Here is a 24,238-nt window from a genome sequence, read left to right on the forward strand (position 1 = left end):
TAGCTCCACTTTTGCTGCCTGCTCCTTGAGATCAAGGAACATTTGTATTTACAGAACCCAAGGGTGCTACACACTGTCCACCCCTCACCCCCCACACCTGTAAGCAAGCGGGGCACATTCAGATTGAAATTGGCCCCCAGGAGCCCTAACAAATGTTGTCCCGGTGTTGTATGCTATCCTGCATCCCCATGGTAGCTTGTGGGATACATTGTTTGGAAATCTCCGGAGCCACGCTCACTTGGATACCCCGCCCCATACAACACCGGCCCTGTGAGCGAGCACTAAAGCTGCTCTTTGTTATGCAAAGTGCCTGATTGTCAGCAAGGAGGGCTTGGGTGTTGTGGCTTTGAAGAGATTTGGAGGGGGTGTCACCAGGACAAGGCAGGGCTGCTCGCCCTTTCTCCTTCACATAAGTGCAAAATCCAGCTGACGTGTCTCTTCCAGGATCATTAACGTTGAATGCTTGACCAGTCCAGATTCGACAGCCTGAAAAGTATCAGAAGATTTGCTAAAAGCACGGGGATATAGCTCAGTGGTAGAGCATTTGACTGCAGATCAAGAGGTCCCTGGTTCAAATCCGGGTATCCCCTTCTACTTTTCTTAAATTTTAATAATAAATAATTGTTTATTCACAAAGATATGTGTTCCTTTTCTAATTACACTTGGCATCAGTGAACATTTACGCTTCAAGATGCATGATCAAAAAGTGTTCTGGTTTCATCCTAGTTAACATCTTGCGGACAGCAATTATGCACTTTTTAAAGTGTCCGTTTAGTGTTTTAGCTCCACTTTTGCTGCCTGCTCCTTGAGATCAAGGAACATTTGTATTTACAGAACCCAAGGGTGCTACACACTGTCCACCCCTCATCCCCCACACCTGTAAGCAAGCGGGGCACATTCAGATTGAAATTGGCCCCCAGGAGCCCTAACAAATGTTGTCCCAGTGTTGTACGCTATCCTGCATCACCCATGGTAGCTTGTGGGATACACTGTTTGGCAATCTCCGGAGCCACGCTCACTTGGATACCCCGCCCCATACAACACCGGCCCTGTGTGCGAGCACTGAACCCGCTCTTTGTTATGCAAAGTGCCTGATTGTCAGCAAGGAGGGCTTGGGCGTTGTGGCTGCTTTGAAGAGATTTGGAGGGGGTGTCACCAGGACAAGGCAGGGCTGCTCGCCCTTTCTCCTTCACATAAGTGCTAAATCCAGCTGACGTGTCTCTTCCAGGATCATTAACGTTGAATGCTTGACCAGCGCAGAATCGACAGCCTGAAAAGTATCAGAAGATTCCCTAAAAGCACGGGGATATAGCTCAGTGGTAGAGCATTTGACTGCAGATCAAGAGGTCCCTGGTTCAAATCCGGGTGTCCCCTTCGACTTTTCTTAAATTTTAATAATAAATAATTGTTTATTCACAAAGATATGTGTTCCTTTTCTAATTACACTTGGCATCAGTGAACATTTACGCTTCAAGATGCATGATCAAAAAGTGTTCTGGTTTCATCCTAGTTAACATCTTGCGGACAGCAATTATGCACTTTTTAAAGTGTCCGTTTAGTGTTTTAGCTCCACTTTTGCTGCCTGCTCCTTGAGATCAAGGAACATTTGTATTTACAGAACCCAAGGGTGCTACACACTGTCCACCCCTCACCCCCCACACCTGTAAGCAAGCGGGGCACATTCAGATTGAAATTGGCCCCCAGGAGCCCTAACAAATGTTGTCCCGGTGTTTTATGCTATCCTGCATCCCCATGGTAGCTTGTGGGATACATTGTTTGGAAATCTCCGGAGCCACGCTCACTTGGATACCCCGCCCCATACAACACCGGCCCTGTGAGCGAGCACTAAAGCTGCTCTTTGTTATGCAAAGTGCCTGATTGTCAGCAAGGAGGGCTTGGGTGTTGTGGCTTTGAAGAGATTTGGAGGGGGTGTCACCAGGACAAGGCAGGGCTGCTCGCCCTTTCTCCTTCACATAAGTGCAAAATCCAGCTGACGTGTCTCTTCCAGGATCATTAACGTTGAATGCTTGACCAGTGCAGAATCGACAGCCTGAAAAGTATCAGAAGATTCGCTAAAAGCACGGGGATATAGATCAGTGGTAGAGCATTTCACTGCAGATCAAGAGGTCCCTGGTTCAAATCCGGGTGTCCCCTTCGACTTTTCTTAAATTTTAATAATAAATAATTGTTTATTCACAAAGATATGTGTTCCTTTTCTAATTACACTTGGCATCAGTGAACATTTACGCTTCAAGATGCATGATCAAAAAGTGTTCTGGTTTCATCCTAGTTAACATCTTGCGGACAGCAATTATGCACTTTTTAAAGTGTCCGTTTAGTGTTTTAGCTCCACTTTTGCTGCCTGCTCCTTGAGATCAAGGAACATTTGTATTTACAGAACCCAAGGGTGCTACACACTGTCCACCCCTCATCCCCCACACCTGTAAGCAAGCGGGGCACATTCAGATTGAAATTGGCCCCCAGGAGCCCTAACAAATGGTGTCCCAGTGTTGTACGCTATCCTGCATCACCCATGGTAGCTTGTGGGATACATTGTTTGGCAATCTCCGGAGCCACGCTCACTTGGATACCCCGCCCCATACAACACCGGCCCTGTGTGCGAGCACTGAACCCGCTCTTTGTTATGCAAAGTGCCTGATTGTCAGCAAGGAGGGCTTGGGCGTTGTGGCTGCTTTGAAGAGATTTGGAGGGGGTGTCACCAGGACAAGGCAGGGCTGCTCGCCCTTTCTCCTTCACATAAGTGCTAAATCCAGCTGACGTGTCTCTTCCAGGATCATTAACGTTGAATGCTTGACCAGCGCAGAATCGACAGCCTGAAAAGTATCAGAAGATGCCCTAAAAGCACGGGGATATAGCTCAGTGGTAGAGCATTTGACTGCAGATCAAGAGGTCCCTGGTTCAAATCCGGGTGTCCCCTTCGACTTTTCTTAAATTTTAATAATAAATAATTGTTTATTCACAAAGATATGTGTTCCTTTTCTAATTACACTTGGCATCAGTGAACATTTACGCTTCAAGATGCATGATCAAAAAGTGTTCTGGTTTCATCCTAGTTAACATCTTGCGGACAGCAATTATGCACTTTTTAAAGTGTCCGTTTAGTGTTTTAGCTCCACTTTTGCTGCCTGCTCCTTGAGATCAAGGAACATTTGTATTTACAGAACCCAAGGGTGCTACACACTGTCCACCCCTCATCCCCCACACCTGTAAGCAAGCGGGGCACATTCAGATTGAAATTGGCCCCCAGGAGCCCTAACAAATGGTGTCCCAGTGTTGTACGCTATCCTGCATCACCCATGGTAGCTTGTGGGATACATTGTTTGGCAATCTCCGGAGCCACGCTCACTTGGATACCCCGCCCCATACAACACCGGCCCTGTGTGCGAGCACTGAACCCGCTCTTTGTTATGCAAAGTGCCTGATTGTCAGCAAGGAGGGCTTGGGCGTTGTGGCTGCTTTGAAGAGATTTGGAGGGGGTGTCACCAGGACAAGGCAGGGCTGCTCGCCCTTTCTCCTTCACATAAGTGCTAAATCCAGCTGACGTGTCTCTTCCAGGATCATTAACGTTGAATGCTTGACCAGCGCAGAATCGACAGCCTGAAAAGTATCAGAAGATGCCCTAAAAGCACGGGGATATAGCTCAGTGGTAGAGCATTTGACTGCAGATCAAGAGGTCCCTGGTTCAAATCCGGGTGTCCCCTTCTACTTTTCTTAAATTTTAATAATAAATAATTGTTTATTCACAAAGATATGTGTTCCTTTTCTAATTACACTTGGCATCAGTGAACATTTACCCTTCAAGATGCATGATCAAAAAGTGTTCTGGTTTCATCCTAGTTAACATATTGCTAACAGCAATTATGCACTTTTTAAAGTGTCCGTTTAGTGTTTTAGCTCCACTTTTGCTGCCTGCTCCTTGAGATCAAGGAACATTTGTATTTACAGAACCCAAGGGTGCTACACACTGTCCACCCCTCACCCCCCACACCTGTAAGCAAGCGGGGCACATTCAGATTGAAATTGGCCCCCAGGAGCCCTAACAAATGTTGTCCCGGTGTTGTATGCTATCCTGCATCCCCATGGTAGCTTGTGGGATACATTGTTTGGAAATCTCCGGAGCCACGCTCACTTGGATACCCCGCCCCATACAACACCGGCCCTGTGAGCGAGCACTAAAGCTGCTCTTTGTTATGCAAAGTGCCTGATTGTCAGCAAGGAGGGCTTGGGTGTTGTGGCTTTGAAGAGATTTGGAGGGGGTGTCACCAGGACAAGGCAGGGCTGCTCGCCCTTTCTCCTTCACATAAGTGCAAAATCCAGCTGACGTGTCTCTTCCAGGATCATTAACGTTGAATGCTTGACCAGTCCAGATTCGACAGCCTGAAAAGTATCAGAAGATTTGCTAAAAGCACGGGGATATAGCTCAGTGGTAGAGCATTTGACTGCAGATCAAGAGGTCCCTGGTTCAAATCCGGGTGTCCCCTTCTACTTTTCTTAAATTTTAATAATAAATAATTGTTTATTCACAAAGATATGTGTTCCTTTTCTAATTACACTTGGCATCAGTGAACATTTACGCTTCAAGATGCATGATCAAAAAGTGTTCTGGTTTCATCCTAGTTAACATCTTGCGGACAGCAATTATGCACTTTTTAAAGTGTCCGTTTAGTGTTTTAGCTCCACTTTTGCTGCCTGCTCCTTGAGATCAAGGAACATTTGTATTTACAGAACCCAAGGGTGCTACACACTGTCCACCCCTCACCCCCCACACCTGTAAGCAAGCGGGGCACATTCAGATTGAAATTGGCCCCCAGGAGCCCTAACAAATGTTGTCCCGGTGTTTTATGCTATCCTGCATCCCCATGGTAGCTTGTGGGATACATTGTTTGGAAATCTCCGGAGCCACGCTCACTTGGATACCCCGCCCCATACAACACCGGCCCTGTGAGCGAGCACTAAAGCTGCTCTTTGTTATGCAAAGTGCCTGATTGTCAGCAAGGAGGGCTTGGGTGTTGTGGCTTTGAAGAGATTTGGAGGGGGTGTCACCAGGACAAGGCAGGGCTGCTCGCCCTTTCTCCTTCACATAAGTGCAAAATCCAGCTGACGTGTCTCTTCCAGGATCATTAACGTTGAATGCTTGACCAGTGCAGAATCGACAGCCTGAAAAGTATCAGAAGATTCGCTAAAAGCACGGGGATATAGATCAGTGGTAGAGCATTTGACTGCAGATCAAGAGGTCCCTGGTTCAAATCCGGGTGTCCCCTTCGACTTTTCTTAAATTTTAATAATAAATAATTGTTTATTCACAAAGATATGTGTTCCTTTTCTAATTACACTTGGCATCAGTGAACATTTACGCTTCAAGATGCATGATCAAAAAGTGATCTGGTTTCATCCTAGTTAACATCTTGCGGACAGCAATTATGCACTTTTTAAAGTGTCCGTTTAGTGTTTTAGCTCCACTTTTGCTGCCTGCTCCTTGAGATCAAGGAACATTTGTATTTACAGAACCCAAGGGTGCTACACACTGTCCACCCCTCATCCCCCACACCTGTAAGCAAGCGGGGCACATTCAGATTGAAATTGGCCCCCAGGAGCCCTAACAAATGGTGTCCCAGTGTTGTACGCTATCCTGCATCACCCATGGTAGCTTGTGGGATACATTGTTTGGCAATCTCCGGAGCCACGCTCACTTGGATACCCCGCCCCATACAACACCGGCCCTGTGTGCGAGCACTGAACCCGCTCTTTGTTATGCAAAGTGCCTGATTGTCAGCAAGGAGGGCTTGGGCGTTGTGGCTGCTTTGAAGAGATTTGGAGGGGGTGTCACCAGGACAAGGCAGGGCTGCTCGCCCTTTCTCCTTCACATAAGTGCTAAATCCAGCTGACGTGTCTCTTCCAGGATCATTAACGTTGAATGCTTGACCAGCGCAGAATCGACAGCCTGAAAAGTATCAGAAGATGCCCTAAAAGCACGGGGATATAGCTCAGTGGTAGAGCATTTGACTGCAGATCAAGAGGTCCCTGGTTCAAATCCGGGTGTCCCCTTCGACTTTTCTTAAATTTTAATAATAAATAATTGTTTATTCACAAAGATATGTGTTCCTTTTCTAATTACACTTGGCATCAGTGAACATTTACGCTTCAAGATGCATGATCAAAAAGTGTTCTGGTTTCATCCTAGTTAACATCTTGCGGACAGCAATTATGCACTTTTTAAAGTGTCCGTTTAGTGTTTTAGCTCCACTTTTGCTGCCTGCTCCTTGAGATCAAGGAACATTTGTATTTACAGAACCCAAGGGTGCTACACACTGTCCACCCCTCATCCCCCACACCTGTAAGCAAGCGGGGCACATTCAGATTGAAATTGGCCCCCAGGAGCCCTAACAAATGGTGTCCCAGTGTTGTACGCTATCCTGCATCACCCATGGTAGCTTGTGGGATACATTGTTTGGCAATCTCCGGAGCCACGCTCACTTGGATACCCCGCCCCATACAACACCGGCCCTGTGTGCGAGCACTGAACCCGCTCTTTGTTATGCAAAGTGCCTGATTGTCAGCAAGGAGGGCTTGGGCGTTGTGGCTGCTTTGAAGAGATTTGGAGGGGGTGTCACCAGGACAAGGCAGGGCTGCTCGCCCTTTCTCCTTCACATAAGTGCTAAATCCAGCTGACGTGTCTCTTCCAGGATCATTAACGTTGAATGCTTGACCAGCGCAGAATCGACAGCCTGAAAAGTATCAGAAGATGCCCTAAAAGCACGGGGATATAGCTCAGTGGTAGAGCATTTGACTGCAGATCAAGAGGTCCCTGGTTCAAATCCGGGTGTCCCCTTCTACTTTTCTTAAATTTTAATAATAAATAATTGTTTATTCACAAAGATATGTGTTCCTTTTCTAATTACACTTGGCATCAGTGAACATTTACCCTTCAAGATGCATGATCAAAAAGTGTTCTGGTTTCATCCTAGTTAACATATTGCTAACAGCAATTATGCACTTTTTAAAGTGTCCGTTTAGTGTTTTAGCTCCACTTTTGCTGCCTGCTCCTTGAGATCAAGGAACATTTGTATTTACAGAACCCAAGGGTGCTACACACTGTCCACCCCTCACCCCCCACACCTGTAAGCAAGCGGGGCACATTCAGATTGAAATTGGCCCCCAGGAGCCCTAACAAATGTTGTCCCGGTGTTGTATGCTATCCTGCATCCCCATGGTAGCTTGTGGGATACATTGTTTGGAAATCTCCGGAGCCACGCTCACTTGGATACCCCGCCCCATACAACACCGGCCCTGTGAGCGAGCACTAAAGCTGCTCTTTGTTATGCAAAGTGCCTGATTGTCAGCAAGGAGGGCTTGGGTGTTGTGGCTTTGAAGAGATTTGGAGGGGGTGTCACCAGGACAAGGCAGGGCTGCTCGCCCTTTCTCCTTCACATAAGTGCAAAATCCAGCTGACGTGTCTCTTCCAGGATCATTAACGTTGAATGCTTGACCAGTCCAGATTCGACAGCCTGAAAAGTATCAGAAGATTTGCTAAAAGCACGGGGATATAGCTCAGTGGTAGAGCATTTGACTGCAGATCAAGAGGTCCCTGGTTCAAATCCGGGTGTCCCCTTCTACTTTTCTTAAATTTTAATAATAAATAATTGTTTATTCACAAAGATATGTGTTCCTTTTCTAATTACACTTGGCATCAGTGAACATTTACGCTTCAAGATGCATGATCAAAAAGTGTTATGGTTTCATCCTAGTTAACATCTTGCGGACAGCAATTATGCACTTTTTAAAGTGTCCGTTTAGTGTTTTAGCTCCACTTTTGCTGCCTGCTCCTTGAGATCAAGGAACATTTGTATTTACAGAACCCAAGGGTGCTACACACTGTCCACCCCTCATCCCCCACACCTGTAAGCAAGCGGGGCACATTCAGATTGAAATTGGCCCCCAGGAGCCCTAACAAATGTTGTCCCAGTGTTGTACGCTATCCTGCATCACCCATGGTAGCTTGTGGGATACACTGTTTGGCAATCTCCGGAGCCACGCTCACTTGGATACCCCGCCCCATACAACACCGGCCCTGTGTGCGAGCACTGAACCCGCTCTTTGTTATGCAAAGTGCCTGATTGTCAGCAAGGAGGGCTTGGGCGTTGTGGCTGCTTTGAAGAGATTTGGAGGGGGTGTCACCAGGACAAGGCAGGGCTGCTCGCCCTTTCTCCTTCACATAAGTGCTAAATCCAGCTGACGTGTCTCTTCCAGGATCATTAACGTTGAATGCTTGACCAGCGCAGAATCGACAGCCTGAAAAGTATCAGAAGATTCCCTAAAAGCACGGGGATATAGCTCAGTGGTAGAGCATTTGACTGCAGATCAAGAGGTCCCTGGTTCAAATCCGGGTGTCCCCTTCGACTTTTCTTAAATTTTAATAATAAATAATTGTTTATTCACAAAGATATGTGTTCCTTTTCTAATTACACTTGGCATCAGTGAACATTTACGCTTCAAGATGCATGATCAAAAAGTGTTCTGGTTTCATCCTAGTTAACATCTTGCGGACAGCAATTATGCACTTTTTAAAGTGTCCGTTTAGTGTTTTAGCTCCACTTTTGCTGCCTGCTCCTTGAGATCAAGGAACATTTGTATTTACAGAACCCAAGGGTGCTACACACTGTCCACCCCTCACCCCCCACACCTGTAAGCAAGCGGGGCACATTCAGATTGAAATTGGCCCCCAGGAGCCCTAACAAATGTTGTCCCGGTGTTTTATGCTATCCTGCATCCCCATGGTAGCTTGTGGGATACATTGTTTGGAAATCTCCGGAGCCACGCTCACTTGGATACCCCGCCCCATACAACACCGGCCCTGTGAGCGAGCACTAAAGCTGCTCTTTGTTATGCAAAGTGCCTGATTGTCAGCAAGGAGGGCTTGGGTGTTGTGGCTTTGAAGAGATTTGGAGGGGGTGTCACCAGGACAAGGCAGGGCTGCTCGCCCTTTCTCCTTCACATAAGTGCAAAATCCAGCTGACGTGTCTCTTCCAGGATCATTAACGTTGAATGCTTGACCAGTGCAGAATCGACAGCCTGAAAAGTATCAGAAGATTCGCTAAAAGCACGGGGATATAGCTCAGTGGTAGAGCATTTGACTGCAGATCAAGAGGTCCCTGGTTCAAATCCGGGTGTCCCCTTCGACTTTTCTTAAATTTTAATAATAAATAATTGTTTATTCACAAAGATATGTGTTCCTTTTCTAATTACACTTGGCATCAGTGAACATTTACGCTTCAAGATGCATGATCAAAAAGTGTTCTGGTTTCATCCTAGTTAACATCTTGCGGACAGCAATTATGCACTTTTTAAAGTGTCCGTTTAGTGTTTTAGCTCCACTTTTGCTGCCTGCTCCTTGAGATCAAGGAACATTTGTATTTACAGAACCCAAGGGTGCTACACACTGTCCACCCCTCATCCCCCACACCTGTAAGCAAGCGGGGCACATTCAGATTGAAATTGGCCCCCAGGAGCCCTAACAAATGTTGTCCCAGTGTTGTACGCTATCCTGCATCACCCATGGTAGCTTGTGGGATACATTGTTTGGCAATCTCCGGAGCCACGCTCACTTGGATACCCCGCCCCATACAACACCGGCCCTGTGTGCGAGCACTGAACCCGCTCTTTGTTATGCAAAGTGCCTGATTGTCAGCAAGGAGGGCTTGGGCGTTGTGGCTGCTTTGAAGAGATTTGGAGGGGGTGTCACCAGGACAAGGCAGGGCTGCTCGCCCTTTCTCCTTCACATAAGTGCTAAATCCAGCTGACGTGTCTCTTCCAGGATCATTAACGTTGAATGCTTGACCAGCGCAGAATCGACAGCCTGAAAAGTATCAGAAGATTCCCTAAAATCACGGGGATATAGCTCAGTGGTAGAGCATTTGACTGCAGATCAAGAGGTCCCTGGTTCAAATCCCGGTGTCCCCTCCGACTTTTCTTAAATTTTAATAATAAATAATTGTTTATTCACAAAGATATGTGTTCCTTTTCTAATTACACTTGGCATCAGTGAACATTTACGCTTCAAGATGCATGATCAAAAAGTGTTCTGGTTTCATCCTAGTTAACATCTTGCGGACAGCAATTATGCACTTTTTAAAGTGTCCGTTTAGTGTTTTAGCTCCACTTTTGCTGCCTGCTCCTTGAGATCAAGGAACATTTGTATTTACAGAACCCAAGGGTGCTACACACTGTCCACCCCTCATCCCCCACACCTGTAAGCAAGCGGGGCACATTCAGATTGAAATTGGCCCCCAGGAGCCCTAACAAATGTTGTCCCAGTGTTGTACGCTATCCTGCATCACCCATGGTAGCTTGTGGGATACATTGTTTGGCAATCTCCGGAGCCACGCTCACTTGGATACCCCGCCCCATACAACACCGGCCCTGTGTGCGAGCACTGAACCCGCTCTTTGTTATGCAAAGTGCCTGATTGTCAGCAAGGAGGGCTTGGGCGTTGTGGCTGCTTTGAAGAGATTTGGAGGGGGTGTCACCAGGACAAGGCAAGGCTGCTCACCCTTTCTCCTTCACATAAGTGCTAAATCCAGCTGACGTGTCTCTTCCAGGATCATTAAAGTTGAATGCTTGACCAGCGCAGAATCGTCAGCCTGAAAAGTATCAGAATATTCCCTAAAAGCACCGGGATATAGCTCAGTGGTAGAGCATTTGACTGCAGATCAAGAGGTCCCTGGTTCAAATCCGGGTGTCCCCTTCTACTTTTCTTAAATTTTAATAATAAATAATTGTTTATTCACAAAGATATGTGTTCCTTTTCTAATTACACTTGGCATCAGTGAACATTTACCCTTCAAGATGCATGATCAAAAAGTGTTCTGGTTTCATCCTAGTTAACATATTGCTAACAGCAATTATGCACTTTTTAAAGTGTCCGTTTAGTGTTTTAGCTCCACTTTTGCTGCCTGCTCCTTGAGATCAAGGAACATTTGTATTTACAGAACCCAAGGGTGCTACACACTGTCCACCCCTCACCCCCCACACCTGTAAGCAAGCGGGGCACATTCAGATTGAAATTGGCCCCCAGGAGCCCTAACAAATGTTGTCCCGGTGTTGTATGCTATCCTGCATCCCCATGGTAGCTTGTGGGATACATTGTTTGGAAATCTCCGGAGCCACGCTCACTTGGATACCCCGCCCCATACAACACCGGCCCTGTGAGCGAGCACTAAAGCTGCTCTTTGTTATGCAAAGTGCCTGATTGTCAGCAAGGAGGGCTTGGGTGTTGTGGCTTTGAAGAGATTTGGAGGGGGTGTCACCAGGACAAGGCAGGGCTGCTCGCCCTTTCTCCTTCACATAAGTGCAAAATCCAGCTGACGTGTCTCTTCCAGGATCATTAACGTTGAATGCTTGACCAGTGCAGAATCGACAGCCTGAAAAGTATCAGAAGATTCGCTAAAAGCACGGGGATATAGCTCAGTGGTAGAGCATTTGACTGCAGATCAAGAAGTCCCTGGTTCAAATCCGGGTGTCCCCTTCTACTTTTCTTAAATTTTAATAATAAATAATTGTTTATTCACAAAGATATGTGTTCCTTTTCTAATTACACTTGGCATCAGTGAACATTTACGCTTCAAGATGCATGATCAAAAAGTGTTCTGGTTTCATCCTAGTTAACATCTTGCGGACAGCAATTATGCACTTTTTAAAGTGTCCGTTTAGTGTTTTAGCTCCACTTTTGCTGCCTGCTCCTTGAGATCAAGGAACATTTGTATTTACAGAACCCAAGGGTGCTACACACTGTCCACCCCTCATCCCCCACACCTGTAAGCAAGCGGGGCACATTCAGATTGAAATTGGCCCCCAGGAGCCCTAACAAATGTTGTCCCAGTGTTGTACGCTATCCTGCATCACCCATGGTAGCTTGTGGGATACACTGTTTGGCAATCTCCGGAGCCACGCTCACTTGGATACCCCGCCCCATACAACACCGGCCCTGTGTGCGAGCACTGAACCCGCTCTTTGTTATGCAAAGTGCCTGATTGTCAGCAAGGAGGGCTTGGGCGTTGTGGCTGCTTTGAAGAGATTTGGAGGGGGTGTCACCAGGACAAGGCAGGGCTGCTCGCCCTTTCTCCTTCACATAAGTGCTAAATCCAGCTGACGTGTCTCTTCCAGGATCATTAACGTTGAATGCTTGACCAGCGCAGAATCGACAGCCTGAAAAGTATCAGAAGATTCCCTAAAAGCACGGGGATATAGCTCAGTGGTAGAGCATTTGACTGCAGATCAAGAGGTCCCTGGTTCAAATCCGGGTGTCCCCTTCGACTTTTCTTAAATTTTAATAATAAATAATTGTTTATTCACAAAGATATGTGTTCCTTTTCTAATTACACTTGGCATCAGTGAACATTTACGCTTCAAGATGCATGATCAAAAAGTGTTCTGGTTTCATCCTAGTTAACATCTTGCGGACAGCAATTATGCACTTTTTAAAGTGTCCGTTTAGTGTTTTAGCTCCACTTTTGCTGCCTGCTCCTTGAGATCAAGGAACATTTGTATTTACAGAACCCAAGGGTGCTACACACTGTCCACCCCTCATCCCCCACACCTGTAAGCAAGCGGGGCACATTCAGATTGAAATTGGCCCCCAGGAGCCCTAACAAATGTTGTCCCAGTGTTGTACGCTATCCTGCATCACCCATGGTAGCTTGTGGGATACACTGTTTGGCAATCTCCGGAGCCACGCTCACTTGGATACCCCGCCCCATACAACACCGGCCCTGTGTGCGAGCACTGAACCCGCTCTTTGTTATGCAAAGTGCCTGATTGTCAGCAAGGAGGGCTTGGGCGTTGTGGCTGCTTTGAAGAGATTTGGAGGGGGTGTCACCAGGACAAGGCAGGGCTGCTCGCCCTTTCTCCTTCACATAAGTGCTAAATCCAGCTGACGTGTCTCTTCCAGGATCATTAACGTTGAAAGCTTGACCAGTGCAGAATCGACAGCCTGAAAAGTATCAGAAGATTCCCTAAAAGCACGGGGATATAGCTCAGTGGTAGAGCATTTGACTGCAGATCAAGAGGTCCCTGGTTCAAATCCGGGTGTCCCCTTCGACTTTTCTTAAATTTTAATAATAAATAATTGTTTATTCACAAAGATATGTGTTCCTTTTCTAATTACACTTGGCATCAGTGAACATTTACGCTTCAAGATGCATGATCAAAAAGTGTTCTGGTTTCATCCTAGTTAACATCTTGCGGACAGCAATTATGCACTTTTTAAAGTGTCCGTTTAGTGTTTTAGCTCCACTTTTGCTGCCTGCTCCTTGAGATCAAGGAACATTTGTATTTACAGAACCCAAGGGTGCTACACACTGTCCACCCCTCATCCCCCACACCTGTAAGCAAGCGGGGCACATTCAGATTGAAATTGGCCCCCAGGAGCCCTAACAAATGTTGTCCCAGTGTTGTACGCTATCCTGCATCACCCATGGTAGCTTGTGGGATACATTGTTTGGCAATCTCCGGAGCCACGCTCACTTGGATACCCCGCCCCATACAACACTGGCCCTGTGTGCGAGCACTGAACCCACTCTTTGTTATGCAAAGTGCCTGATTGTCAGCAAGGAGGGCTTGGGCGTTGTGGCTGCTTTGAAGAGATTTGGAGGGGGTGTCACCAGGACAAGGCAGGGCTGCTCGCCCTTTCTCCTTCACATAAGTGCTAAATCCAGCTGACGTGTCTCTTCCAGGATCATTAACGTTGAATGCTTGACCAGCGCAGAATCGACAGCCTGAAAAGTATCAGAAGATGCCCTAAAAGCACGGGGATATAGCTCAGTGGTAGAGCATTTGACTGCAGATCAAGAGGTCCCTGGTTCAAATCTGGGTGTCCCCTTCTACTTTTCTTAAATTTTAATAATAAATAATTGTTTATTCACAAAGATATGTGTTCCTTTTCTAATTACACTTGGCATCAGTGAACATTTACCCTTCAAGATGCATGATCAAAAAGTGTTCTGGTTTCATCCTAGTTAACATATTGCTAACAGCAATTATGCACTTTTTAAAGTGTCCGTTTAGTGTTTTAGCTCCACTTTTGCTGCCTGCTCCTTGAGATCAAGGAACATTTGTATTTACAGAACCCAAGGGTGCTACACACTGTCCACCCCTCATCCCCCACACCTGTAAGCAAGCGGGGCACATTCAGATTGAAATTGGCCCCCAGGAGCCCTAACAAATGTTGTCCCAGTGTTGTACGCTATCCTGCATCACCCATGGTAGCTTGTGGGATACATTGTTTGGCAATCTCCGGAGCCACGCTCACTTGGATACCCCGCCCCATACAACACCGGCCCTGTGTGCGAGCACTGAACCCGCTCTTTGTTATGCAAAGTGCCTGATTGTCAGCAAGGAGAGACACGTCAGCTGGATTTAGCACTTATGTGAAGGAGAAAGGGCGAGCAGGAGGGCTTGGGCGTTGTGGCTGCTTTGAAGAGATTTGGAGGGGGTGTCACCAGGACAAGGCAGGGCTGCTCGTCCTTTCTCCTTCACATAAGTGCTAAATCCAGCTGACGTGTCTCTTCCAGGATCATTAAAGTTGAATGCTTGACCAGCGCAGAATCGACAGCCTGAAAAGTATCAGAAGATTCCATAAAAGCACGGGGATATAGCTCAGTGGTAGAGCATTTGACTGCAGATCAAGAGGTCCCTGGTTCAAATCCGGGTGTCCCCTTCTACTTTTCTTAAATTTTAATAATAAATAATTGTTTATTCACAAAGATATGTGTTCCTTTTCTAATTACACTTGGCATCAGTGAACATTTACCCTTCAAGATGCATGATCAAAAAGTGTTCTGGTTTCATCCTAGTTAACATATTGCTAACAGCAATTATGCACTTTTTAAAGTGTCCGTTTAGTGTTTTAGCTCCACTTTTGCTGCCTGCTCCTTGAGATCAAGGAACATTTGTATTTACAGAACCCAAGGGTGCTACACACTGTCCACCCCTCACCCCCCACACCTGTAAGCAAGCGGGGCACATTCAGATTGAAATTGGCCCCCAGGAGCCCTAACAAATGTTGTCCCGGTGTTGTATGCTATCCTGCATCCCCATGGTAGCTTGTGGGATACATTGTTTGGAAATCTCCGGAGCCACGCTCACTTGGATACCCCGCCCCATACAACACCGGCCCTGTGAGCGAGCACTAAAGCTGCTCTTTGTTATGCAAAGTGCCTGATTGTCAGCAAGGAGGGCTTGGGTGTTGTGGCTTTGAAGAGATTTGGAGGGGGTGTCACCAGGACAAGGCAGGGCTGCTTGCCCTTTCTCCTTCACATAAGTGCAAAATCCAGCTGACGTGTCTCTTCCAGGATCATTAACGTTGAATGCTTGACCAGTCCAGATTCGACAGCCTGAAAAGTATCAGAAGATTTGCTAAAAGCACGGGGATATAGCTCAGTGGTAGAGCATTTGACTGCAGATCAAGAGGTCCCTGGTTCAAATCCGGGTATCCCCTTCTACTTTTCTTAAATTTTAATAATAAATAATTGTTTATTCACAAAGATATGTGTTCCTTTTCTAATTACACTTGGCATCAGTGAACATTTACGCTTCAAGATGCATGATCAAAAAGTGTTCTGGTTTCATCCTAGTTAACATCTTGCGGACAGCAATTATGCACTTTTTAAAGTGTCCGTTTAGTGTTTTAGCTCCACTTTTGCTGCCTGCTCCTTGAGATCAAGGAACATTTGTATTTACAGAACCCAAGGGTGCTACACACTGTCCACCCCTCATCCCCCACACCTGTAAGCAAGCGGGGCACATTCAGATTGAAATTGGCCCCCAGGAGCCCTAACAAATGTTGTCCCAGTGTTGTACGCTATCCTGCATCACCCATGGTAGCTTGTGGGATACACTGTTTGGCAATCTCCGGAGCCACGCTCACTTGGATACCCCGCCCCATACAACACCGGCCCTGTGTGCGAGCACTGAACCCGCTCTTTGTTATGCAAAGTGCCTGATTGTCAGCAAGGAGGGCTTGGGCGTTGTGGCTGCTTTGAAGAGATTTGGAGGGGGTGTCACCAGGACAAGGCAGGGCTGCTCGCCCTTTCTCCTTCACATAAGTGCTAAATCCAGCTGACGTGTCTCTTCCAGGATCATTAACGTTGAATGCTTGACCAGCGCAGAATCGACAGCCTGAAAAGTATCAGAAGATTCCCTAAAAGCACGGGGATATAGCTCAGTGGTAGAGCATTTGACTGCAGATCAAGAGGTCCCTGGTTCAAATCCGGGTGTCCCCTTCGACTTTTCTTAAATTTTAATAATAAATAATTGTTTATTCACAAAGATATGTGTTCCTTTTCTAATTACACTTGGCATCAGTGAACATTTACGCTTCAAGATGCATGATCAAAAAGTGTTCTGGTTTCATCCTAGTTAACATCTTGCGGACAGCAATTATGCACTTTTTAAAGTGTCCGTTTAGTGTTTTAGCTCCACTTTTGCTGCCTGCTCCTTGAGATCAAGGAACATTTGTATTTACAGAACCCAAGGGTGCTACACACTGTCCACCCCTCACCCCCCACACCTGTAAGCAAGCGGGGCACATTCAGATTGAAATTGGCCCCCAGGAGCCCTAACAAATGTTGTCCCGGTGTTTTATGCTATCCTGCATCCCCATGGTAGCTTGTGGGATACATTGTTTGGAAATCTCCGGAGCCACGCTCACTTGGATACCCCGCCCCATACAACACCGGCCCTGTGAGCGAGCACTAAAGCTGCTCTTTGTTATGCAAAGTGCCTGATTGTCAGCAAGGAGGGCTTGGGTGTTGTGGCTTTGAAGAGATTTGGAGGGGGTGTCACCAGGACAAGGCAGGGCTGCTCGCCCTTTCTCCTTCACATAAGTGCAAAATCCAGCTGACGTGTCTCTTCCAGGATCATTAACGTTGAATGCTTGACCAGTGCAGAATCGACAGCCTGAAAAGTATCAGAAGATTCGCTAAAAGCACGGGGATATAGATCAGTGGTAGAGCATTTGACTGCAGATCAAGAGGTCCCTGGTTCAAATCCGGGTGTCCCCTTCGACTTTTCTTAAATTTTAATAATAAATAATTGTTTATTCACAAAGATATGTGTTCCTTTTCTAATTACACTTGGCATCAGTGAACATTTACGCTTCAAGATGCATGATCAAAAAGTGTTCTGGTTTCATCCTAGTTAACATATTGCTAACAGCAATTATGCACTTTTTAAAGTGTCCGTTTAGTGTTTTAGCTCCACTTTTGCTGCCTGCTCCTTGAGATCAAGGAACATTTGTATTTACAGAACCCAAGGGTGCTACACACTGTCCACCCCTCACCCCCCACACCTGTAAGCAAGCGGGGCACATTCAGATTGAAATTGGCCCCCAGGAGCCCTAACAAATGTTGTCCCGGTGTTGTATGCTATCCTGCATCCCCATGGTAGCTTGTGGGATACATTGTTTGGAAATCTCCGGAGCCACGCTCACTTGGATACCCCGCCCCATACAACACCGGCCCTGTGAGCGAGCACTAAAGCTGCTCTTTGTTATGCAAAGTGCCTGATTGTCAGCAAGGAGGGCTTGGGTGTTGTGGCTTTGAAGAGATTTGGAGGGGGTGTCACCAGGACAAGGCAGGGCTGCTCGCCCTTTCTCCTTCACATAAGTGCAAAATCCAGCTGACGTGTCTCTTCCAGGATCATTAACGTTGAATGCTTGACCAGTGCAGAATCGACAGCCTGAAAAGTATCAGAAGATTCGCTAAAAGCACGGGGATATAGCTCAGTGGTAGAGCATTTGACTGCAGATCAAGAAGTCCCTGGTTCAAATCCGGGTGTCCCCTTCTACTTTTCTTAAATTTTAATAATAAATAATTGTTTATTCACAAAGATATGTGTTCCTTTTCTAATTACACTTGGCATCAGTGAACATTTACGCTTCAAGATGCATGATCAAAAAGTGTTCTGGTTTCATCCTAGTTAACATCTTGCGGACAGCAATTATGCACTTTTTAAAGTGTCCGTTTAGTGTTTTAGCTCCACTTTTGCTGCCTGCTCCTTGAGATCAAGGAACATTTGTATTTACAGAACCCAAGGGTGCTACACACTGTCCACCCCTCATCCCCCACACCTGTAAGCAAGCGGGGCACATTCAGATTGAAATTGGCCCCCAGGAGCCCTAACAAATGTTGTCCCAGTGTTGTACGCTATCCTGCATCACCCATGGTAGCTTGTGGGATACACTGTTTGGCAATCTCCGGAGCCACGCTCACTTGGATACCCCGCCCCATACAACACCGGCCCTGTGTGCGAGCACTGAACCCGCTCTTTGTTATGCAAAGTGCCTGATTGTCAGCAAGGAGGGCTTGGGCGTTGTGGCTGCTTTGAAGAGATTTGGAGGGGGTGTCACCAGGACAAGGCAGGGCTGCTCGCCCTTTCTCCTTCACATAAGTGCTAAATCCAGCTGACGTGTCTCTTCCAGGATCATTAACGTTGAAAGCTTGACCAGTGCAGAATCGACAGCCTGAAAAGTATCAGAAGATTCCCTAAAAGCACGGGGATATAGCTCAGTGGTAGAGCATTTGACTGCAGATCAAGAGGTCCCTGGTTCAAATCCGGGTGTCCCCTTCGACTTTTCTTAAATTTTAATAATAAATAATTGTTTATTCACAAAGATATGTGTTCCTTTTCTAATTACACTTGGCATCAGTGAACATTTACGCTTCAAGATGCATGATCAAAAAGTGTTCTGGTTTCATCCTAGTTAACATCTTGCGGACAGCAATTATGCACTTTTTAAAGTGTCCGTTTAGTGTTTTAGCTCCACTTTTGCTGCCTGCTCCTTGAGATCAAGGAACATTTGTATTTACAGAACCCAAGGGTGCTACACACTGTCCACCCCTCATCCCCCACACCTGTAAGCAAGCGGGGCACATTCAGATTGAAATTGGCCCCCAGGAGCCCTAACAAATGTTGTCCCAGTGTTGTACGCTATCCTGCATCACCCATGGTAGCTTGTGGGATACATTGTTTGGCAATCTCCGGAGCCACGCTCACTTGGATACCCCGCCCCATACAACACTGGCCCTGTGTGCGAGCACTGAACCCACTCTTTGTTATGCAAAGTGCCTGATTGTCAGCAAGGAGGGCTTGGGCGTTGTGGCTGCTTTGAAGAGATTTGGAGGGGGTGTCACCAGGACAAGGCAGGGCTGCTCGCCCTTTCTCCTTCACATAAGTGCTAAATCCAGCTGACGTGTCTCTTCCAGGATCATTAACGTTGAATGCTTGACCAGCGCAGAATCGACAGCCTGAAAAGTATCAGAAGATGCCCTAAAAGCACGGGGATATAGCTCAGTGGTAGAGCATTTGACTGCAGATCAAGAGGTCCCTGGTTCAAATCTGGGTGTCCCCTTCTACTTTTCTTAAATTTTAATAATAAATAATTGTTTATTCACAAAGATATGTGTTCCTTTTCTAATTACACTTGGCATCAGTGAACATTTACCCTTCAAGATGCATGATCAAAAAGTGTTCTGGTTTCATCCTAGTTAACATATTGCTAACAGCAATTATGCACTTTTTAAAGTGTCCGTTTAGTGTTTTAGCTCCACTTTTGCTGCCTGCTCCTTGAGATCAAGGAACATTTGTATTTACAGAACCCAAGGGTGCTACACACTGTCCACCCCTCACCCCCCACACCTGTAAGCAAGCGGGGCACATTCAGATTGAAATTGGCCCCCAGGAGCCCTAACAAATGTTGTCCCGGTGTTGTATGCTATCCTGCATCCCCATGGTAGCTTGTGGGATACATTGTTTGGAAATCTCCGGAGCCACGCTCACTTGGATACCCCGCCCCATACAACACCGGCCCTGTGAGCGAGCACTAAAGCAGCTCTTTGTTATGCAAAGTGTCTGATTGTCAGCAAGGAGGGCTTGGGCGTTGTGGCTGCTTTGAAGAGATTTGGAGGGGGTGTCACCAGGACAAGGCAGGGCTGCTCGCCCTTTCTCCTTCACATAAGTGCTAAATCCAGCTGACGTGTCTCTTCCAGGATCATTAAAGTTGAATGCTTGACCAGCGCAGAATCGACAGCCTGAAAAGTATCAGAAGATTCCATAAAAGCACGGGGATATAGCTCAGTGGTAGAGCATTTGACTGCAGATCAAGAGGTCCCTGGTTCAAATCCGGGTGTCCCCTTCTACTTTTCTTAAATTTTAATAATAAATAATTGTTTATTCACAAAGATATGTGTTCCTTTTCTAATTACACTTGGCATCAGTGAACATTTACCCTTCAAGATGCATGATCAAAAAGTGTTCTGGTTTCATCCTAGTTAACATATTGCTAACAGCAATTATGCACTTTTTAAAGTGTCCGTTTAGTGTTTTAGCTCCACTTTTGCTGCCTGCTCCTTGAGATCAAGGAACATTTGTATTTACAGAACCCAAGGGTGCTACACACTGTCCACCCCTCACCCCCCACACCTGTAAGCAAGCGGGGCACATTCAGATTGAAATTGGCCCCCTGGAGCCCTAACAAATGTTGTCCCGGTGTTGTATGCTATCCTGCATCCCCATGGTAGCTTGTGGGATACATTGTTTGGAAATCTCCGGAGCCACGCTCACTTGGATACCCCGCCCCATACAACACCGGCCCTGTGAGCGAGCACTAAAGCTGCTCTTTGTTATGCAAAGTGCCTGATTGTCAGCAAGGAGGGCTTGGGTGTTGTGGCTTTGAAGAGATTTGGAGGGGGTGTCACCAGGACAAGGCAGGGCTGCTCGCCCTTTCTCCTTCACATAAGTGCAAAATCCAGCTGACGTGTCTCTTCCAGGATCATTAACGTTGAATGCTTGACCAGCGCAGAATCGACAGCCTGAAAAGTATCAGAAGATTCGCTAAAAGCACGGGGATATAGCTCAGTGGTAGAGCATTTGACTGCAGATCAAGAGGTCCCTGGTTCAAATCCGGGTGTCCCCTTCTACTTTTCTTAAATTTTAATAATAAATAATTGTTTATTCACAAAGATATGTGTTCCTTTTCTAATTACACTTGGCATCAGTGAACATTTACCCTTCAAGATGCATGATCAAAAAGTGTTCTGGTTTCATCCTAGTTAACATATTGCTAACAGCAATTATGCACTTTTTAAAGTGTCCGTTTAGTGTTTTAGCTCCACTTTTGCTGCCTGCTCCTTGAGATCAAGGAACATTTGTATTTACAGAACCCAAGGGTGCTACACACTGTCCACCCCTCATCCCCCACACCTGTAAGCAAGCGGGGCACATTCAGATTGAAATTGGCCCCCAGGAGCCCTAACAAATGTTGTCCCGGTGTTTTATGCTATCCTGCATCCCCATGGTAGCTTGTGGGATACATTGTTTGGAAATCTCCGGAGCCACGCTCACTTGGATACCCCGCCCCATACAACACCGGCCCTGTGAGCGAGCACTAAAGCTGCTCTTTGTTATGCAAAGTGCCTGATTGTCAGCAAGGAGGGCTTGGGTGTTGTGGCTTTGAAGAGATTTGGAGGGGGCGTCACCAGGACAAGGCAGGGCTGCTCGCCCTTTCTCCTTCACATAAGTGCAAAATCCAGCTGACGTGTCTCTTCCAGGATCATTAAAGTTGAATGCTTGACCAGTGCAGAATCGGCAGCCTGAAAAGTATCAGAAGATTCGCTAAAAGCACGGGGATATAGCTCAGTGGTAGAGCATTTGACTGCAGATCAAGAGGTCCCTGGTTCAAATCCGGGTGTCCCCTTCGACTTTTCTTAAATTTTAATAATAAATAATTGTTTATTCACAAAGATATGTGTTCCTTTTCTAATTACACTTGGCATCAGTGAACATTTACGCTTCAAGATGCATGATCAAAAAGTGTTCTGGTTTCATCCTAGTTAACATCTTGCGGACAGCAATTATGCACTTTTTAAAGTGTCCGTTTAGTGTTTTAGCTCCACTTTTGCTGCCTGCTCCTTGAGATCAAGGAACATTTGTATTTACAGAACCCAAGGGTGCTACACACTGTCCACCCCTCACCCCCCACACCTGTAAGCAAGCGGGGCACATTCAGATTGAAATTGGCCCCCAGGAGCCCTAACAAATGTTGTCCCGGTGTTTTATGCTATCCTGCATCCCCATGGTAGCTTGTGGGATACATTGTTTGGAAATCTCCGGAGCCACGCTCACTTGGATACCCCGCCCCATACAACACCGGCCCTGTGAGCGAGCACTAAAGCTGCTCTTTGTTATGCAAAGTGCCTGATTGTCAGCAAGGAGGGCTTGGGTGTTGTGGCTTTGAAGAGATTTGGAGGGGGTGTCACCAGGACAAGGCAGGGCTGCTCGCCCTTTCTCCTTCACATAAGTGCAAAATCCAGCTGACGTGTCTCTTCCAGGATCATTAACGTTGAATGCTTGACCAGTGCAGAATCGACAGCCTGAAAAGTATCAGAAGATTCGCTAAAAGCACGGGGATATAGATCAGTGGTAGAGCATTTGACTGCAGATCAAGAGGTCCCTGGTTCAAATCCGGGTGTCCCCTTCGACTTTTCTTAAATTTTAATAATAAATAATTGTTTATTCACAAAGATATGTGTTCCTTTTCTAATTACACTTGGCATCAGTGAACATTTACGCTTCAAGATGCATGATCAAAAAGTGTTCTGGTTTCATCCTAGTTAACATATTGCTAACAGCAATTATGCACTTTTTAAAGTGTCCGTTTAGTGTTTTAGCTCCACTTTTGCTGCCTGCTCCTTGAGATCAAGGAACATTTGTATTTACAGAACCCAAGGGTGCTACACACTGTCCACCCCTCACCCCCCACACCTGTAAGCAAGCGGGGCACATTCAGATTGAAATTGGCCCCCAGGAGCCCTAACAAATGTTGTCCCGGTGTTGTATGCTATCCTGCATCCCCATGGTAGCTTGTGGGATACATTGTTTGGAAATCTCCGGAGCCACGCTCACTTGGATACCCCGCCCCATACAACACCGGCCCTGTGAGCGAGCACTAAAGCTGCTCTTTGTTATGCAAAGTGCCTGATTGTCAGCAAGGAGGGCTTGGGTGTTGTGGCTTTGAAGAGATTTGGAGGGGGTGTCACCAGGACAAGGCAGGGCTGCTCGCCCTTTCTCCTTCACATAAGTGCAAAATCCAGCTGACGTGTCTCTTCCAGGATCATTAACGTTGAATGCTTGACCAGTGCAGAATCGACAGCCTGAAAAGTATCAGAAGATTCGCTAAAAGCACGGGGATATAGCTCAGTGGTAGAGCATTTGACTGCAGATCAAGAAGTCCCTGGTTCAAATCCGGGTGTCCCCTTCTACTTTTCTTAAATTTTAATAATAAATAATTGTTTATTCACAAAGATATGTGTTCCTTTTCTAATTACACTTGGCATCAGTGAACATTTACGCTTCAAGATGCATGATCAAAAAGTGTTCTGGTTTCATCCTAGTTAACATCTTGCGGACAGCAATTATGCACTTTTTAAAGTGTCCGTTTAGTGTTTTAGCTCCACTTTTGCTGCCTGCTCCTTGAGATCAAGGAACATTTGTATTTACAGAACCCAAGGGTGCTACACACTGTCCACCCCTCATCCCCCACACCTGTAAGCAAGCGGGGCACATTCAGATTGAAATTGGCCCCCAGGAGCCCTAACAAATGTTGTCCCAGTGTTGTACGCTATCCTGCATCACCCATGGTAGCTTGTGGGATACACTGTTTGGCAATCTCCGGAGCCACGCTCACTTGGATACCCCGCCCCATACAACACCGGCCCTGTGTGCGAGCACTGAACCCGCTCTTTGTTATGCAAAGTGCCTGATTGTCAGCAAGGAGGGCTTGGGCGTTGTGGCTGCTTTGAAGAGATTTGGAGGGGGTGTCACCAGGACAAGGCAGGGCTGCTCGCCCTTTCTCCTTCACATAAGTGCTAAATCCAGCTGACGTGTCTCTTCCAGGATCATTAACGTTGAAAGCTTGACCAGTGCAGAATCGACAGCCTGAAAAGTATCAGAAGATTCCCTAAAAGCACGGGGATATAGCTCAGTGGTAGAGCATTTGACTGCAGATCAAGAGGTCCCTGGTTCAAATCCGGGTGTCCCCTTCGACTTTTCTTAAATTTTAATAATAAATAATTGTTTATTCACAAAGATATGTGTTCCTTTTCTAATTACACTTGGCATCAGTGAACATTTACGCTTCAAGATGCATGATCAAAAAGTGTTCTGGTTT

At 46.5% G+C, this 24,238-nt stretch overlaps 30 non-coding genes across 30 annotated transcripts; all 30 read left to right on the top strand.

Annotated features, from left to right (window-relative positions):
• The first annotated feature begins 518 nt into the window (after window positions 1-518).
• TRNAC-GCA (transfer RNA cysteine (anticodon GCA)) lies at window positions 519-590 on the top strand. The gene has a single exon. It is a non-coding gene; the product is annotated as a tRNA-Cys (tRNA).
• Window positions 591-1,302: 712 nt separating this feature from the next.
• Window positions 1,303-1,374, top strand: TRNAC-GCA (transfer RNA cysteine (anticodon GCA)). Its single transcript has one exon. It is a non-coding gene; the product is annotated as a tRNA-Cys (tRNA).
• A 1,492-nt stretch (window positions 1,375-2,866) lies between these two features.
• Window positions 2,867-2,938, top strand: TRNAC-GCA (transfer RNA cysteine (anticodon GCA)). Its single transcript has one exon. It is a non-coding gene; the product is annotated as a tRNA-Cys (tRNA).
• Window positions 2,939-3,650: 712 nt separating this feature from the next.
• Window positions 3,651-3,722, top strand: TRNAC-GCA (transfer RNA cysteine (anticodon GCA)). Its single transcript has one exon. It is a non-coding gene; the product is annotated as a tRNA-Cys (tRNA).
• Window positions 3,723-4,430: 708 nt separating this feature from the next.
• Window positions 4,431-4,502, top strand: TRNAC-GCA (transfer RNA cysteine (anticodon GCA)). Its single transcript has one exon. It is a non-coding gene; the product is annotated as a tRNA-Cys (tRNA).
• Window positions 4,503-5,210: 708 nt separating this feature from the next.
• TRNAC-GCA (transfer RNA cysteine (anticodon GCA)) lies at window positions 5,211-5,282 on the top strand. Its single transcript has one exon. It is a non-coding gene; the product is annotated as a tRNA-Cys (tRNA).
• Window positions 5,283-5,994: 712 nt separating this feature from the next.
• TRNAC-GCA (transfer RNA cysteine (anticodon GCA)) lies at window positions 5,995-6,066 on the top strand. Its single transcript has one exon. It is a non-coding gene; the product is annotated as a tRNA-Cys (tRNA).
• A 712-nt stretch (window positions 6,067-6,778) lies between these two features.
• TRNAC-GCA (transfer RNA cysteine (anticodon GCA)) lies at window positions 6,779-6,850 on the top strand. The gene has a single exon. It is a non-coding gene; the product is annotated as a tRNA-Cys (tRNA).
• A 708-nt stretch (window positions 6,851-7,558) lies between these two features.
• TRNAC-GCA (transfer RNA cysteine (anticodon GCA)) lies at window positions 7,559-7,630 on the top strand. The gene has a single exon. It is a non-coding gene; the product is annotated as a tRNA-Cys (tRNA).
• Window positions 7,631-8,342: 712 nt separating this feature from the next.
• On the top strand, window positions 8,343-8,414 carry TRNAC-GCA (transfer RNA cysteine (anticodon GCA)). The gene has a single exon. It is a non-coding gene; the product is annotated as a tRNA-Cys (tRNA).
• A 708-nt stretch (window positions 8,415-9,122) lies between these two features.
• TRNAC-GCA (transfer RNA cysteine (anticodon GCA)) lies at window positions 9,123-9,194 on the top strand. Its single transcript has one exon. It is a non-coding gene; the product is annotated as a tRNA-Cys (tRNA).
• A 712-nt stretch (window positions 9,195-9,906) lies between these two features.
• TRNAC-GCA (transfer RNA cysteine (anticodon GCA)) lies at window positions 9,907-9,978 on the top strand. The gene has a single exon. It is a non-coding gene; the product is annotated as a tRNA-Cys (tRNA).
• A 712-nt stretch (window positions 9,979-10,690) lies between these two features.
• Window positions 10,691-10,762, top strand: TRNAC-GCA (transfer RNA cysteine (anticodon GCA)). The gene has a single exon. It is a non-coding gene; the product is annotated as a tRNA-Cys (tRNA).
• Window positions 10,763-11,470: 708 nt separating this feature from the next.
• On the top strand, window positions 11,471-11,542 carry TRNAC-GCA (transfer RNA cysteine (anticodon GCA)). Its single transcript has one exon. It is a non-coding gene; the product is annotated as a tRNA-Cys (tRNA).
• A 712-nt stretch (window positions 11,543-12,254) lies between these two features.
• On the top strand, window positions 12,255-12,326 carry TRNAC-GCA (transfer RNA cysteine (anticodon GCA)). The gene has a single exon. It is a non-coding gene; the product is annotated as a tRNA-Cys (tRNA).
• Window positions 12,327-13,038: 712 nt separating this feature from the next.
• On the top strand, window positions 13,039-13,110 carry TRNAC-GCA (transfer RNA cysteine (anticodon GCA)). The gene has a single exon. It is a non-coding gene; the product is annotated as a tRNA-Cys (tRNA).
• A 712-nt stretch (window positions 13,111-13,822) lies between these two features.
• On the top strand, window positions 13,823-13,894 carry TRNAC-GCA (transfer RNA cysteine (anticodon GCA)). Its single transcript has one exon. It is a non-coding gene; the product is annotated as a tRNA-Cys (tRNA).
• A 765-nt stretch (window positions 13,895-14,659) lies between these two features.
• On the top strand, window positions 14,660-14,731 carry TRNAC-GCA (transfer RNA cysteine (anticodon GCA)). The gene has a single exon. It is a non-coding gene; the product is annotated as a tRNA-Cys (tRNA).
• A 708-nt stretch (window positions 14,732-15,439) lies between these two features.
• TRNAC-GCA (transfer RNA cysteine (anticodon GCA)) lies at window positions 15,440-15,511 on the top strand. The gene has a single exon. It is a non-coding gene; the product is annotated as a tRNA-Cys (tRNA).
• A 712-nt stretch (window positions 15,512-16,223) lies between these two features.
• On the top strand, window positions 16,224-16,295 carry TRNAC-GCA (transfer RNA cysteine (anticodon GCA)). Its single transcript has one exon. It is a non-coding gene; the product is annotated as a tRNA-Cys (tRNA).
• Window positions 16,296-17,003: 708 nt separating this feature from the next.
• Window positions 17,004-17,075, top strand: TRNAC-GCA (transfer RNA cysteine (anticodon GCA)). Its single transcript has one exon. It is a non-coding gene; the product is annotated as a tRNA-Cys (tRNA).
• A 708-nt stretch (window positions 17,076-17,783) lies between these two features.
• Window positions 17,784-17,855, top strand: TRNAC-GCA (transfer RNA cysteine (anticodon GCA)). The gene has a single exon. It is a non-coding gene; the product is annotated as a tRNA-Cys (tRNA).
• Window positions 17,856-18,567: 712 nt separating this feature from the next.
• On the top strand, window positions 18,568-18,639 carry TRNAC-GCA (transfer RNA cysteine (anticodon GCA)). Its single transcript has one exon. It is a non-coding gene; the product is annotated as a tRNA-Cys (tRNA).
• Window positions 18,640-19,351: 712 nt separating this feature from the next.
• On the top strand, window positions 19,352-19,423 carry TRNAC-GCA (transfer RNA cysteine (anticodon GCA)). Its single transcript has one exon. It is a non-coding gene; the product is annotated as a tRNA-Cys (tRNA).
• Window positions 19,424-20,134: 711 nt separating this feature from the next.
• On the top strand, window positions 20,135-20,206 carry TRNAC-GCA (transfer RNA cysteine (anticodon GCA)). The gene has a single exon. It is a non-coding gene; the product is annotated as a tRNA-Cys (tRNA).
• Window positions 20,207-20,914: 708 nt separating this feature from the next.
• On the top strand, window positions 20,915-20,986 carry TRNAC-GCA (transfer RNA cysteine (anticodon GCA)). The gene has a single exon. It is a non-coding gene; the product is annotated as a tRNA-Cys (tRNA).
• A 708-nt stretch (window positions 20,987-21,694) lies between these two features.
• On the top strand, window positions 21,695-21,766 carry TRNAC-GCA (transfer RNA cysteine (anticodon GCA)). Its single transcript has one exon. It is a non-coding gene; the product is annotated as a tRNA-Cys (tRNA).
• A 708-nt stretch (window positions 21,767-22,474) lies between these two features.
• Window positions 22,475-22,546, top strand: TRNAC-GCA (transfer RNA cysteine (anticodon GCA)). The gene has a single exon. It is a non-coding gene; the product is annotated as a tRNA-Cys (tRNA).
• A 708-nt stretch (window positions 22,547-23,254) lies between these two features.
• Window positions 23,255-23,326, top strand: TRNAC-GCA (transfer RNA cysteine (anticodon GCA)). Its single transcript has one exon. It is a non-coding gene; the product is annotated as a tRNA-Cys (tRNA).
• A 712-nt stretch (window positions 23,327-24,038) lies between these two features.
• On the top strand, window positions 24,039-24,110 carry TRNAC-GCA (transfer RNA cysteine (anticodon GCA)). The gene has a single exon. It is a non-coding gene; the product is annotated as a tRNA-Cys (tRNA).
• The last annotated feature ends 128 nt before the right edge of the window (window positions 24,111-24,238 follow it).

This window comes from Ambystoma mexicanum, chromosome 1p, assembly GCF_040938575.1.
Source record: "Ambystoma mexicanum isolate Mex_15411 chromosome 1p, UKY_AmexF1_1, whole genome shotgun sequence".
Taxonomy (NCBI): Eukaryota; Metazoa; Chordata; class Amphibia; order Caudata; family Ambystomatidae; genus Ambystoma; species Ambystoma mexicanum.